Source organism: Gastrolobium bilobum, unplaced genomic scaffold, assembly GCF_033153095.1.
Source record: "Gastrolobium bilobum isolate Gb01-03AN ecotype WA unplaced genomic scaffold, APGP_CSIRO_Gbil_v1 utg19213, whole genome shotgun sequence".
NCBI lineage: Eukaryota > Viridiplantae > Streptophyta > Magnoliopsida > Fabales > Fabaceae > Gastrolobium > Gastrolobium bilobum.
In genome coordinates this window covers 252,731-267,054 of record NW_026898822.1, presented here as the reverse complement: position 1 = coordinate 267,054, position 14,324 = coordinate 252,731, and positions in this window count along the sequence as shown.

Below are 14,324 nucleotides of genomic sequence, written 5' to 3'. Positions count from 1 at the left end.
AGTGAGAAATATAAAAAGTGTGTTCGGTAGAGGAGAAAAAAAATTATCAGGAAAATACATTTATTAGGAATATGGTGGAAAAATGAGTTTGGGAGAAAAGTTAAAAAAAGTTGTTTGGTAGGCTGAAATATTATCGAAAAAATTGATATAAGTTTTAAGTCTATATTTGATTGAAGGTAAAATATTGTTAGAATCATGGGTGTAAATTACTAAATTACCCTTTTAAATTTTGAATCTGAATCACAATGGCTGGAATAGTGTTTTCTCGAACAATCATTTTCCTGTTAACCCTAAAATACCACCTTCCATGTGGTTTTCTGGAACAGTGTTTTTTCATGAAATTTTGCAAAACAAATCATAATGGCTGGGCAAAGGATTTTCATGGATAAATTTTTTTTAATCTTGTACTAAATATGGTCAAGTTGAAATACCAATGGAAGTTGCCTAGGTATCTACAAGAAAAACACTACCAAACACCTCCTTAGGATTCCTTGAGATTCCTCTATTACAGTATCTTCTTCTTCCTTTGACGGGTTGACTCGCTCGAATTCGAGTTCCACCATGGGAGTTTCATCAAAGCTCAAAAGCAACAGATTTTTGAGTGATTTTTATCACAAAACAACTCACAAACAACAAATCAACAAGATTCTAATATAATCTATATAAAAAATTGCATATTTTTTAGCAATTTTTGAGAGCTTTTTAAAGTTTCAAAAATTATTTTTCAAGCTTCGAGTCGCAATTTTTCTTGGCACAAAAGATGTGATTTTTGTATTAAAAACAACATAAAACAGTGGAAAAATAACAGCGGAACTAAAACCCTCAAATTAATTTTCGTTTTACATCAATAAAGTAATATCAATTTAAAGAAAATTGAAATTTTTATAATATGGACCCTAATTCCTTCGCTATAGGAAATGATTTCAAACAATTTTTGTGTCAATAGATAACTAAAAAGTTATTTTTCAAAAGCCCCAAAGTAATTTAAAGTTTCAATGTATTGATTGAAAATGATTTAAGAAATTTTCTAAACTTTCATGTAATAAAACCCAGAAATTTAGATTCGAAATCTTCTTATAATACTCAATGAAAACATGCATATGATATATGGTTAGAAAATTCTCATCACGTAGAACAAAAACTCCAAGATTTCTAGGATCAATTGCAAAATATTCCAAACGAAATTTTATCATGAACTTTAGGTTCTATATGCAAATTTAGAATTATTGTTATAAATAAAAAATTAGTTCTTATAATAATATATGCATAGCTCTGATACCAAATGAAAAAGATAATTCTCAATCCATTGGTCAAACCTAAGAGCAGGAACGAGAAAATATTAATGCGTGGAGGACTAGTATAACTTTAGATATGTGGAGAGCTGTTGTTTAGTAATTTTGAATGTTTGTTAAAAATTATATTATGTTTTACTGATTGGGAAAATCATATTAGGTTTTACTTTTTTGTATCAATATCATTGCATTTCTTTGTAAAAAATTTTATTGACTCTTGTAATTTTGAATGCTTGTTAAAAATTTATATGGTTTTTTAAGATCTTATAAATACATATTATCCTTTAAAATCTTATAAATTCTATTAAAATCATTTAAAATTCAATCTTATGAAATCTTGATTGTAAAAAAAATCTTTTGAAAAAATCTTTAAAGTCCTTCTAATTCTAAATTGTCTTTTTAAATCTATAATATTTTTTATCTTAAAAAAGTCTTTTAAAATTCTAATCCAATACACGCCCTAAAATTGTAGCAATTTCTTTTTTATTTTTATAATATGATTGAATATTTGTGCATTAATATAAAAAAATGAAACAATAGAAAATGGCCGCCAAAACAATAAACAATAGAATATGGATTTCAAATAAATAAAAAAGAATAAAGAAAAATTAACTTCTCTTATTTGAAATATTATCGAAGGAATAGAACATTACTATCTCTCCAACAAGAAAATTTATTCCTCCCTCCCCCATTTTCATTTTGTTCCTTTTTTTACCTGTCATCCAAACACAATGTTAATTAATAAAACATACACGAGAATCAAAGGGATCTTTCTTTATACTAAGAAATTAGCACCTAAACAATTAAAGTTAAATTGAAACAACAACCGTTTACCTTGGAAAAAAAATATTGAAACAACAATCAAAGAAAGCTAGATGGGTTCAAAACTTCAATTTTAAAAGAGTAAATACCATTTTTGGTCCTCAACAAATTTCACGATACCCGCTTTAGTCCCTAGCAAATAAAAAAACCCATTATAGTCCCTAAAAAAATTCAAAAATGGACTCATTTAGTTGAAATCGTGATCCCTCACAAATTTAAAAAAGACTCATGTTAGTCCTCAAAAGGACTAAAATGGGTCCATTTTGAATTTTTTCGGAATCACGATAGGCCTTTTTATTTGCTAGGGACTAAATCAGACACCGTGACCAAAAAAGGTATTTACTCATTCTAAAATAATAGAAGTCGAGGTTGCTAGTTACCACAACCCTTCTCCAATGGAAAACCTTTAGCATTAACTAAACCATCTTCCTTTTTATATGTCTGTTGCATAATATCTTCTCAACCATAAGTTTTTACTTGTTTGACTTTATTCTCTTTATGACAAACATCCTCCTTCCGAAATGCTTCTGCCAGTATCAAGGATGTTAAGAATATTTCTTCTTGTTCCCATCCACACTAATGCCTATAGCTTTTCTTTGATGCTGACTACCGCTACCAACTATGCTGAAGACTGAAGAGCAATCCCCAAATATCCCTCTCTGGAGTCTAGACCACCAACCAATGTTAGCATCCTTATGGTAGGAAGCTTGATTTCCATATAGATTATCTATCTCATCATCTTGGCTCCTAATTGGAGATTATAATGAAACTAATGTATTATCCGTGCGTTGTACAGAGAAAAAAAAATTGATTCGTTATTTCATAAAAGTTAACGCAAATTTTCAATAAAATTTATCAATAAAATTTTGTATGATATAAACACCCAATTGCATCACGTAAGGAACAAATAACAATTTTAATGTCTTTCTTCAGTCTCAAGTTAATGCATATTCAGGTAACAAAGCAGGTATTATTAACGCGTCAATGATAAAATAAAAGAGAGCAGTTATTAAAGACTTAATTAAAAGATAAAATAGGTAAGTGATTTGCATCTTAATATTAAATGGTGTCTATAATAGGGAACCGTGACCAACGTACCACACATTGGTCACTTTCTTACCAATGTGTCACGCGAACAATATTAATTCCTAATATGCCACGCGTCCAAGTTCGCTACAGCAGGCAACAAACTTGGTTTGTTGATGTGGCGTGTTTCTGGTGGCCACCTAGTTCGCTACTAGGTGCAGCGAACTAGAAGGCAATTAATGCCACATGTTATGCCCATTTGTCATGCCACATGGCAGGCTTAGAGGATAGGCCAGCGAACTAGGTGGGAAGCAAATGCCAACTGTCAGCATCTCACATAGTTCGCTGCATGACCCAGCGAACTAGGTGGGAAGCAAATGCCAACTGTCAGCATCTCACATAGTTCGCTGCATGACCCAGCGAACTAGGTGCAAAAAGTTGCCATCTGTCGGCATCTCACCTAGTTCGCTGCCCATGCAGCGAACTACGTGCAGAATGAGACATGTGTCAGCTCCCTACAAGTTCGCTGTGGGTACAGTGAACTACTATGTGTCCGCCTTTAAAAAAAAGTCACGATATCTTATTCTTTCTTTTATTTATTTTATTTGCAATTTGACATGAGTGCGAATAGCAATGATTTAATTGCTATTTTATATTATAATGGGAGGAGATATTTTGGAGCAAACAGTTAAGTTTTTAAAGGAGATACAAAAATGTTCTGAATGGGTGCTCAATGCAGTTATAATGTCTTGAAGAAAATAATATACAAGAAGTTAAGATTACAAGAGGGTCAATCCCTCTCTCGATTGATTACTAGATGTGTCTCTGGTAACCCAGTGCAGTGGGTTACTATGGATGTTGTCGAGGATGAAGATGTATCGTTAGTAGTAGACGCATTTCGAGGACAACAAGAGTCCTCATTCATTGAAAATGGTCAAGTTTTCAAAGGAGATACGAAAATGTTCTTAATGGGCGCCCAATGTAGTTATAATGACCTGAATAAAATAATATACAAGAAGTTGAGATTACAACGAGATCAATCTCTCTCTCGATTGAGAGCTAGATGCGTGTAATATTCCTGAAAAATAATAGTAATTTATATTAATAATAAATTAATAATAATGAATTATATATTAGTAGTAATAATAATAATAATAAATATATATATTATTAGGACTAATGATAATTTGTGATTAATTGAATTATTAATTGATTGATCTTTTATGCATTAATGTTTGATTGGTAATGTTTGATTGTCAATGTGATTGGATTAGGATGAGTTAGCAATCTTTATTTGATTAGATATGATGAGTCGGCAATTTTCTGAGCTGTAAGAAATTAAAAAGAAAAGAAAAATAATTGTACGAAGCTCAGCCCATGTCTGAGCCCTAAACTTAAGCTATAAATAGAGACTAGCATAACCCTAACCAATCCTCAGTATTTCTCCTCCTCTCCTCTACTCTCTCTTTTTACTTCAAATTTTTATTTATTTTATTTTATTATTATTTTTCTTTGGTTACCAACCACTTTTCTTCCCCACATCGCTTTTCTTCTAGAAGGTAGCAAACACGGAGACCAGGTAATCCTAATTCGTAGAGAGTCATATGGTAGCTAGATATGAATCTTATTTGATGTAATCTCATTGTTTAGGGCACCATAGATTTGTTTTATATAAAATTATTATATGGAATTTATTGGGTGTGTCTTGATCCTTTAGGTTTAATAGATTAATTTTATATGATATTTTGTTTAATGTTATGTTGACCTTTAGGAAATAATATATTAATTTTATATGAAATTTATTATATATAGTCCTAACCTTTAGTTAATCGTAGGGTAATTATATATGGATTTTATCGAAAATTTTATTGGGTTTTAACACCGAGAAAATAACATCATTAATTATATAATTATTTTTGGGGAATAATTCAAATTTTTGAAAATTATGATTATCTTTTTGGAAGATTAATTATGTGCCATATATGTGTGATACGGATCCTATTGAATAATTAAGGAAATTATGATTTTGATACCTTGGAAAATTACGATAATTGATATGATGAGTGGATTTGGGCTTTCTGTGATAGATGTTGGATTTTGAGTTATGATATTATTGAATAAATTGGAAAAACTATGATGAAGGATAATTGATATGATAAACGGTGGAAAATTATGATGATGTATAATTGATATGATTTGGACCTTAATTTTGATAGATGTTAGAAAATTATATATAATTGAAAAATTATAATGCTCTTGAGCAACAAAGATAATACTTAAAGAATAAATATTCCAAATATGGTAATTGAGACAAGATTGATTTTTTTCTGATTGTGTATGATTGTAATAAATTAATGGTGGAATAATAGCTTTGGGATGGTACCTCCTATAGTGATGAACACAACCTTTGAGCTTTATGCCTTCGATATATTTATACGATGTAAACATATATTTTCCGTTCTTTCCAAAGTGGTGTCTGGCAGGGTTTCCCAGGATACTAGTAGCAACTTTGGGAAGAGGTGTGCACACTAGGAAGAGATATTTTGATTATGGCCAATTTGATTATTTGTGACTGGCAGGGTTTCCTGGGTCACAGGGTAGACTAACAAGGTTTCCTGGGTCTACCATGATTCTCTTCCCACTAAATGAATTTAATAAAGATAATAATTGATTTAATTATATATATATATATGATGAATATTGAAATTAATGTTTGATTCAATTGTTATATGATTACAATTTTTTATTTAATTATTATATTTGAGTTATATAATTGTTTTTTGATTAGGATTACCAGCTCTACTGACTGTTTTTGTTTGTGTTTGTTTGACTACAATGATCCTTCGGGGGAGCAGATTTTCAGTGATACAGGTTGCAAAAGTTTGGGGCTGACAGTGAGCAGTGAGGATAACATCTCAAACTTTTCAAACTAGGCTTAGGATTTACAAATGTATTAGATATATTTAGATTCTTGATTTATATTTTAAATTTTTAAATATTTACATTGAATATATATTTTTTGAAATAAGATTATCTTTTAGTTAGCCTTGCACTTGTCCCTGATACAGGTGCGGCGGTAACATTTTCCAAAATTAATTTTAATTTAGCTTCTGCAATATTTATATAATCTTATTAAATAATGAAAATGTTATTTTTTTACAATATCTCTATTATAGGAATATTTTATTATTGTTAAAATTTGTTAGAATTTGGGGGTGTTACAATGCGCCTCTGGTAACCCGGTGCAGTGGGTTACTGTGGATGTTGTCGAGGATGAAGATATATCATTAGTAGTAGATGCATTTCGAGGGCAACAAGAGTCATCATTCATCAAATTGTATGCGGAAGTAAACTATGGTGGACAGTCAAGTACTCGACATTCCCTCCCTTCCAGTCACTTGATCGACATTAACAGGGAGCCACTAATCAATCCGAAAGATAGGTATGAGTCACCCACACCACCATCACCCTCGCCAGAGAAATAATTCCTGCACACGTCATAGGTTATCAGGTTGGGCCAATGGACAGTTCCAAGGAAGAGGTGGACGAAGGTGTTGTTCCTGACAGTGACTCATCAAATACAGACATCGATGGTGATTTCGAGGGGGTCATCTAGCGCAATGTGTCACCCGATTCCTTCATCGGGCATTGTCAGAATGCATGATCCACCTGCAGGTTGTAACTTAATGGGGTAAAAAAAATTAAAATAAAATACTTAATGACACATCTTCATAAATAGTTACGAATATGGGATTATACAGGGGACGATATTGTACCATTTTGGTCTCAGATAAGCCATTACACGAATATTGACTGGGCACACCTAGAACAAGAGTGTGATGAAATGGATGGAGGGCAAATATCAAACTGGAAGATGGGGTAAGAGCCAGGTGTTTGAGAGCAAGCAAGATGTACAGATGACAATAAAATAATATTGTATGGCAAACCATCGCATAACCATTGTAGAAAAAAGTGATACGAAAAGGTTAATAATGGTATGTCAAAATCACAATGACAGTTGTCTATGGAGGATGAGGGCATACCTTAAAAAGGCAGGACTGAATAGTTTATATGCATATATAACAACGAACACATATGTGTTAGTCAATCACTTTCTCAAGATCACAAACAGTTGTACTCATCGCACAGTATACACATTAAATCTGCAAAAGAAAGATACCAACTATTAACAACTTATAATGCAAACAAGTTATACGAATAACAATATAACTATATAAAAATAAGTTATGTAGTATCTGGCTCTGAAAATCGCATATGCGTCAGACATATAGGGGAGACCAGGAGAGATCATCGGGAAATGCGTCCATGCCCATAAATGTAAAAGAGAGCACACCCTCCCTTATTTGACTGTCGTCGGTATGTGACCTTGCACAACTTCTTATATAAGGATGCAAGTACAGTTGAACCCCAACTGAACGTACCTGTTCGCTGGAAATCATCGAGAAATGATAAATAGCGGGCATAGAGAAAGCTAGATGCGGTCTCGACAAACAACATCATGCCTAATATGCAAAGGATTAATGCACGTGTATATCTCATACAACCAACTATACTGCCAGCGTGCTGGGCATAATCCTGAAAACGCTCTTTGAGAAAGTGGAAGGATAACTGATCTTTAAATAAATCCCTCTCTCGCTCCAGCTGAACTCCTAATAAGTCAGTAATCATCTGGCGAAACGAATGGCCTCCAGCGCGCCCACAGATAACCTCACCATCTATAACAAACCCAATAGATGGTGTACATCCTCTAGGGTGATGTTAACTAGGGGCCCCATCTCTCAACGAGTGCTGATATAAGTGCATGTTAAATCTGCTTCCAAAATAGTAAAATATGAGCAAAATTTTACAAACACGACACTATAATGACAGAATTACAATAATAGTATACTAACCTCGTGGTTGCGCAGCCGCGCAAAGAGATAGAACCCAGCCTGCCTCAGAAACGGATGGATGTCCTCAAGTATATCGTGATGATCATGCGTGGCAGCATGTCTAACATTAACTATATGATCCTCGACATGCGGGTTCTCCGACGTGTTCCACACATACGTCGATATGTGTTTCTCCTGTAAGACAGACGATAATCATGCCTAGTTGCCCTGAAATTATCACTATTTAATCCAACTCCAATTTTTTTTAATAAAATAGACATCACTTTAACAAAAAAAAATTGGACATGTAAAGAACCTTTAGTAGTATAGACCGTTCCACCCTACAAAACGAATAATGTTAACTCTCCCAAATGAGAGTTAATTTGGTATTTTTATGATAAATTTGCTGCATAAATTCCATATAAGTTGTCTTATTTGCATGATAATTGAGCTAAATGTTGCATATTCATGAGTAAGTGCTTTGAGATGATTAAGTGTAGAATATGAGATAATTATGCTTGATCTTGTGTAAGAAGAGATGATTTGTTGAGTGCTTTGTTTTTGAAGGAAAGTTGATATTCGAGTGTTGTAGTAGGGAAATTGATGAGTGAAGTAATGATATAGCAATTGGAAAGGAAATACAGCAAGGACAAGGGAGCAATTCAAATTCATATTTCAAAAGCTCGTTATGTTCCCAACAAAAGGATAATGCACCTGCAAGCAAGGGATAAAGACGCTTTTGAAGATCAAATCACATCTCAAATCCCAACAATCAAGGACGATAAGCTCTTATGCTCTAAGCAACAATATTTTCAGATTAAGTCAAGAGGATACGACCTTATCCAATCAAGTGCCAACAACCCAAGATAATAAGTATAAGATAAGCCTGCAGCAGTGTAATTCATGGGCTTTGATGCTCACCGGCAAGTGTACCGATCGAACAAGTAATAAAATGATGAATAAGAGTATCGTATCCACAGGGATTGTGATCGACTATCAATTAATTTTTCCTTTTAAGATAGAAAAGCTCAAAAGATTGTGGGAAGAGTTTGTGAATTTGTGTAAAATAAAATTTGAATGTAGAAATGTATTTTGATTTTATAAGATCAGAAATTGTATCAAGAATGAATCTGTAAAATATGAGAAGGTATTGTAGATAGAGTGCACTCACCGAATGATCCCCGCCTTTCACTTTGAATTGATTTAAATTACTCAATTATAATAAATATTCAAACAATTTATCACCAACAACATGAATTAACTAAACCCCAATTCCTTGCAGGCTCAGTCCTTTAACCCCAATTGGAACCCCAATTCCTTGCAATGTTCCTTTCGAAATTAAGCATTAACAAGATAAATTAAACGTTTGCGATAACACATACGTCTATTCCTAGCACGCATACAAATTGTTACCTTATCCCCTTTTCTAGGTTAGAAAGCCTCAATATTCCTATCTAGGGTTCTAACCCTCAAACTATCCTCCACTATTAAATTGATCAAGTTTAACACAAAGAATAGACAATACGCATAGAATAGGAATAAAATAAATAAAAATAACCGAGAAGGATAAATCAATCCGCCGTCAAAGAGGTTCACATAGGGTTTGGGACCCTAACTACAATAAAAAGGTATTAGCCAACCACAGTCATGATTGCTATACAAAAATATGTCATAAAACTGTAAAAGAAATGGAAAAGTAGATGAAGATGTAATTTCTCTCTATCGAACTCTCTGAACCCTAGCCTCCTCTGTCTCTCTATGTCTCTTTTCTTTTTAAATAACAAGACCCGTTCTTCCAAATTTGCCCTTGACAGACTTCTCAAATCGCAAACTGACGTGTACCCGCTCCACTCTGGCGCGAGGTCGCGCCAACTTCCTGGAAAATGGCTTGGATCATCTGGCGCAAGATCGCGCCACACCCGCGCGGACCCACGCGATATCTCTGGACTTTGGCCTGAGAATATTTTAACAATGCATCATCTGTGACTTTATCTGATCTTTTTCCTTCTTTCCTATATAAAAACAGAAAATATGTGAGAATATAAACTGAAATAGAAAAACTAAAATATAAAGCAAATACCTACTAAAACTACTCTTTAAGGACTTAAAACTTGTTGTTTTTGTCTTGGAAAATCACATATGCCAGAGGCACATCAAATCATTCCCATATTTAAATGTTGCTGTCCCCAGCAACATACAAGATTCAACCCAGACAACAATCGAATAATCCAACATAACAAAACACAGACAATTTCAGAAGTCACTATGCTATGCATGACTTATCAAACATATAGAATTCTCACAATGCAATCAACTCATCAAACCACAAGTCTAACTTGAGTACCCCTCACACAGATATAATGTTCACTCAACACTCAAGTGTTTGGGGTATTATGATCACACATACCATCACAGCAATAACACTACTATAGGTTTGACTATATTCTCAAGATTCTTAAAAATGAATAATTCAGCCACATGCACTAATTGATCAAAAGGACTTTTCAAGGGTTTTAACTTGGCCTAGCTAAAGGGTAGGAATTATATGGGAAGTAGCTTAAACAACGATGAGATTGAAAAACTGAGTATATCATAATTCAAACAATTTCAACTCATAAGTCTTGCTCCACTAACTTGCCCACAGAATTTCGGGAAGTCAATTCCTTTCTTGACCACTTTTATTCACAATGCTTCTCATTTTTCTTTTTCTCTTTTCTTACAACAATTTTTTTCTTTCAACTTCCCCAGATCACTTATCCTTAATGGAGCTTACCTTAGACATTTTCTCTTTTTAATCAGGAATTCAATCTCAATCAAGGTAAGTCAATATGGAAATAGGCTAAGCAATAATTAGGCAATTTCATCAACAAACAGGCTTAGGCTCAAGGGGGCTAATCAATGGAAAAATCATATGGGTGGCTATTTGACCATGGCTATCAAGAATAAAATGCCTTAATCATCTCAATCAGTGCATGTATCACAGAGAAACAAATCAAATTCTAGAGTGTTACCACAGTGAGGCCTCTCAAGAATAACAATATTGTTTAAACTCAAAGCTCACAAGCTATGGTATCAAGCTAGACTCATCAAAATTAGCATCAAGCATCATTAAAAATTCATTACATCCAATCAGACAAACGAGCAATCATGAGATCAGATCATGCCCATACAAAGTCGTGCTAGAATTATCATATGAATATGCTTCCTAAGGTTTAATCAAGCAAGTTGACTGAGGAAATCACATTTAAACCTGGGACTAACATTCAAGAACAATTTCCAAGGTTTATTTTTGGAATAAAATAAATAAAAACTAAACAACTATTAAACAAAATAAACTGATAGGTTAGAATATCTCCCCTGATATAAATTGTAGTTCCACTTTTGCAGTTACATGCATGAACAATGCCTCCCATTCCCAGATTTAGAAAATTATCCCCAGCAATAACTGAACCCAAGCGTATCACCACTGCACAATGGAACACATCACCAATAATAGAACTCATAACATCAGAGTAAAAATACAAAACCCACAAAGATAAAGAAGTCCACATGACCCTAACAATAACCTATGGTCACTACTAAAATAGCAAAACAAAACAAAACAAAAACAATAAAAATAAAAATGAATTCTCCAACAAGGAGAATCAATCGTCCTCTTCTTCACTGTCCTCCATGACGACCCTCCTTGCAGCAAAGGAGGAGGACGCAATCGCAGATCCAGGATAATAAAATGGTTGGGAAGGCATAGGCACATGTGCTGGTGGTGGAGCCTGATACTTCTGCTGATATACATACGGTGGAGGCACCTGAGGGTACACCGGGTGGAACGTAGAATATGGAATACTCGTATAAGCATGTTCCAAAATCCGATGTGTATACTCGCCCTGCTTTATCAGCACGTCATTCTGCATAGAAATCCGGGAAAGCTGCTGCTGTAACCCATAAAAATCAAAACCAGCCGAAAACCCCTGGGGTACATCAGGTGCAGCAGGACCATCTGGCTGAACAGGCTCAGCTGCAGGGGCAGGGATAGGCATGCGTGGAGCACGAGGAGATGGTGGTCGATCCCCAGCTCTACTAGCCCGTTTCCCAAGCTCCACATCAGATCGGGAACAATAATCCACATAAGTGGCAAGTGTCATCCAAGGAGCCGGCTTAACATCCAACTCCTCATCATCCGGAATGTACACCCCTGCTCGAGTACACATGTGGCTGATAAGAGAAGAAAATCCTAGAAGCTCTTTCTTTCGGCTTCCTCTCACCATGTGACATATCCGATCAGACAAGACAGAAGCAATATTGACTCTCTCAGTCCCAGTAATAGTATATAGTAATGCTACCCGCTCAATATTCACATCTGTTAAATTGAAAGACGGCAAGATATTTGCATTCATAAAATTGTGCCAAAAACGGCACTCACCAGTCAAATCCTTCATGTTGAGCTTATCAGGAAATCCACCAGCTCTAGGAACCCATGTGGAGTAAGGACGAGTAATGCTTAACCTGATCATCTCAACCAACTGAGGAAATTCATCTCTATACAGCATATGTGCTGAAGGCAGCATCCTGTTGTACAGTGCAACATACTCACAAGAAGCACCCACCGAAAACTGGGTCAAGAGATAAAACTCAATAGAAGCTGTGTCAAACGGAACATCGACACCCCGCACATGTGACATCTTAGTCATGTGCAAATCTTCTAACTCAGCATTGGCACAAAACTCCTTGACAATTTCCCCAGATGCCGGCTCAGCATGATTTACCAGAATTCCTCATTGCCTTCTATTAATGGTCTGCATGATTGGATGATCTTCAGGTATATCCAAACCAGCATTCCTCTCTGGAATAAACCCCTTGTTCTCATAGAGGTCATAATACCTCTCATGTGCATCCATGCTCACAAATCTATTCTCATCAAGAGTGTTAGAACACTTTCTTTTCTTTCCACCTCCAGCCTTTGTCTTTCCCTTAGTATCCTGTAAATCAGAAAAGTGGTCCAAAATATAGAATATAGACAGTGTAACTAGTCAGCATGTGGGCATCCAAATGTAACACCATACACAAAAACCATTCCCAGATTTATTCAATGTTATGGCATGACACATAGTAACATTTACTTTCAATTAATCCCCACAATTCCACATAGAACTTGGTATCATCAGTGCATAATTTATTTTTATTTTTTCAAAATAGTACCACAACACAGGCATCAATCAAGCATTTTGCTTATGGAAAAATTCATCCTCACATCAACTCACCTAGGCATATGCATACATGTAATCCCAATGCATATTTCCCACAACAAAATTCTCCTCATGCAAATTCCTCACATGCCATGGTCAAAATCATCATCATTACCTTACATCATTCCCATATTGATCAGAAATCATATCAAATTAAAGCTTACCCACTCCCGACTCACACACATACAGCATAAGCAACATATATACCCCACTCACACATATATCCATCACTCACAATCATATTGCCCACATCCATGCTAACAATTCACACAGATATAATTACTGGCATTACACATAACAACACCACACATATATTCCTACTCACAGAAAACCCACCTTCAGTATCACACATAATCATATAATCAATTAAGCCCAATAAAATGAAAATAATTAAAAACTGAAAACTTACCTTGGGTGCCATGGATGAAGGAAGAAGAAGATTGAAGTATGAAATGTGGAGATGAAACCTTGAGAAATAGGAGGAATGGGGGTTTATGAAAGAAATAGGAGTTGTGTGAGATATGAGGGGAAGATGGGAGGTTTAAAAGAGAATAAATAGGAATTGTGTGAGAGATGAGGCGTTTCTGGGAAAATAAATGGGGGAAGTCGCGCGATGAATTGGAAAGGTGAGGGGAGATGAAGAAGTTTAGGGCAACCGCTGCCAAAACGCAGTGTTGCACTAAAATTCATTCGGCTCGAGTCCGCGCGGATTTGACGCGAGTCCGCGCCGAATCTCTGGTTTTTAGCCCAGGACATTCCTTTAACCTTATTCTTTCACACCATGTATTTTTCCCACTTTTGACTCACAATAATTCAGAATATTCACAGAAAATTAAAAATAACAAAACAAAAATCAAAAACTTCATTAGGTTGCCTCCCAATAAGCGCGTGTTTAACGTCCCGAGCCTGACGATTACCTCTTTAAGCTTCAACAGGATTGAGATACTGAGCTACAGTGTCTTTCAACACCGGTTCTCCATGATAAAATTTTAGCCTTGAACCATTGACCTTGAAAGGTCGATCTTCATTTAATGGTGATATCTCAATGG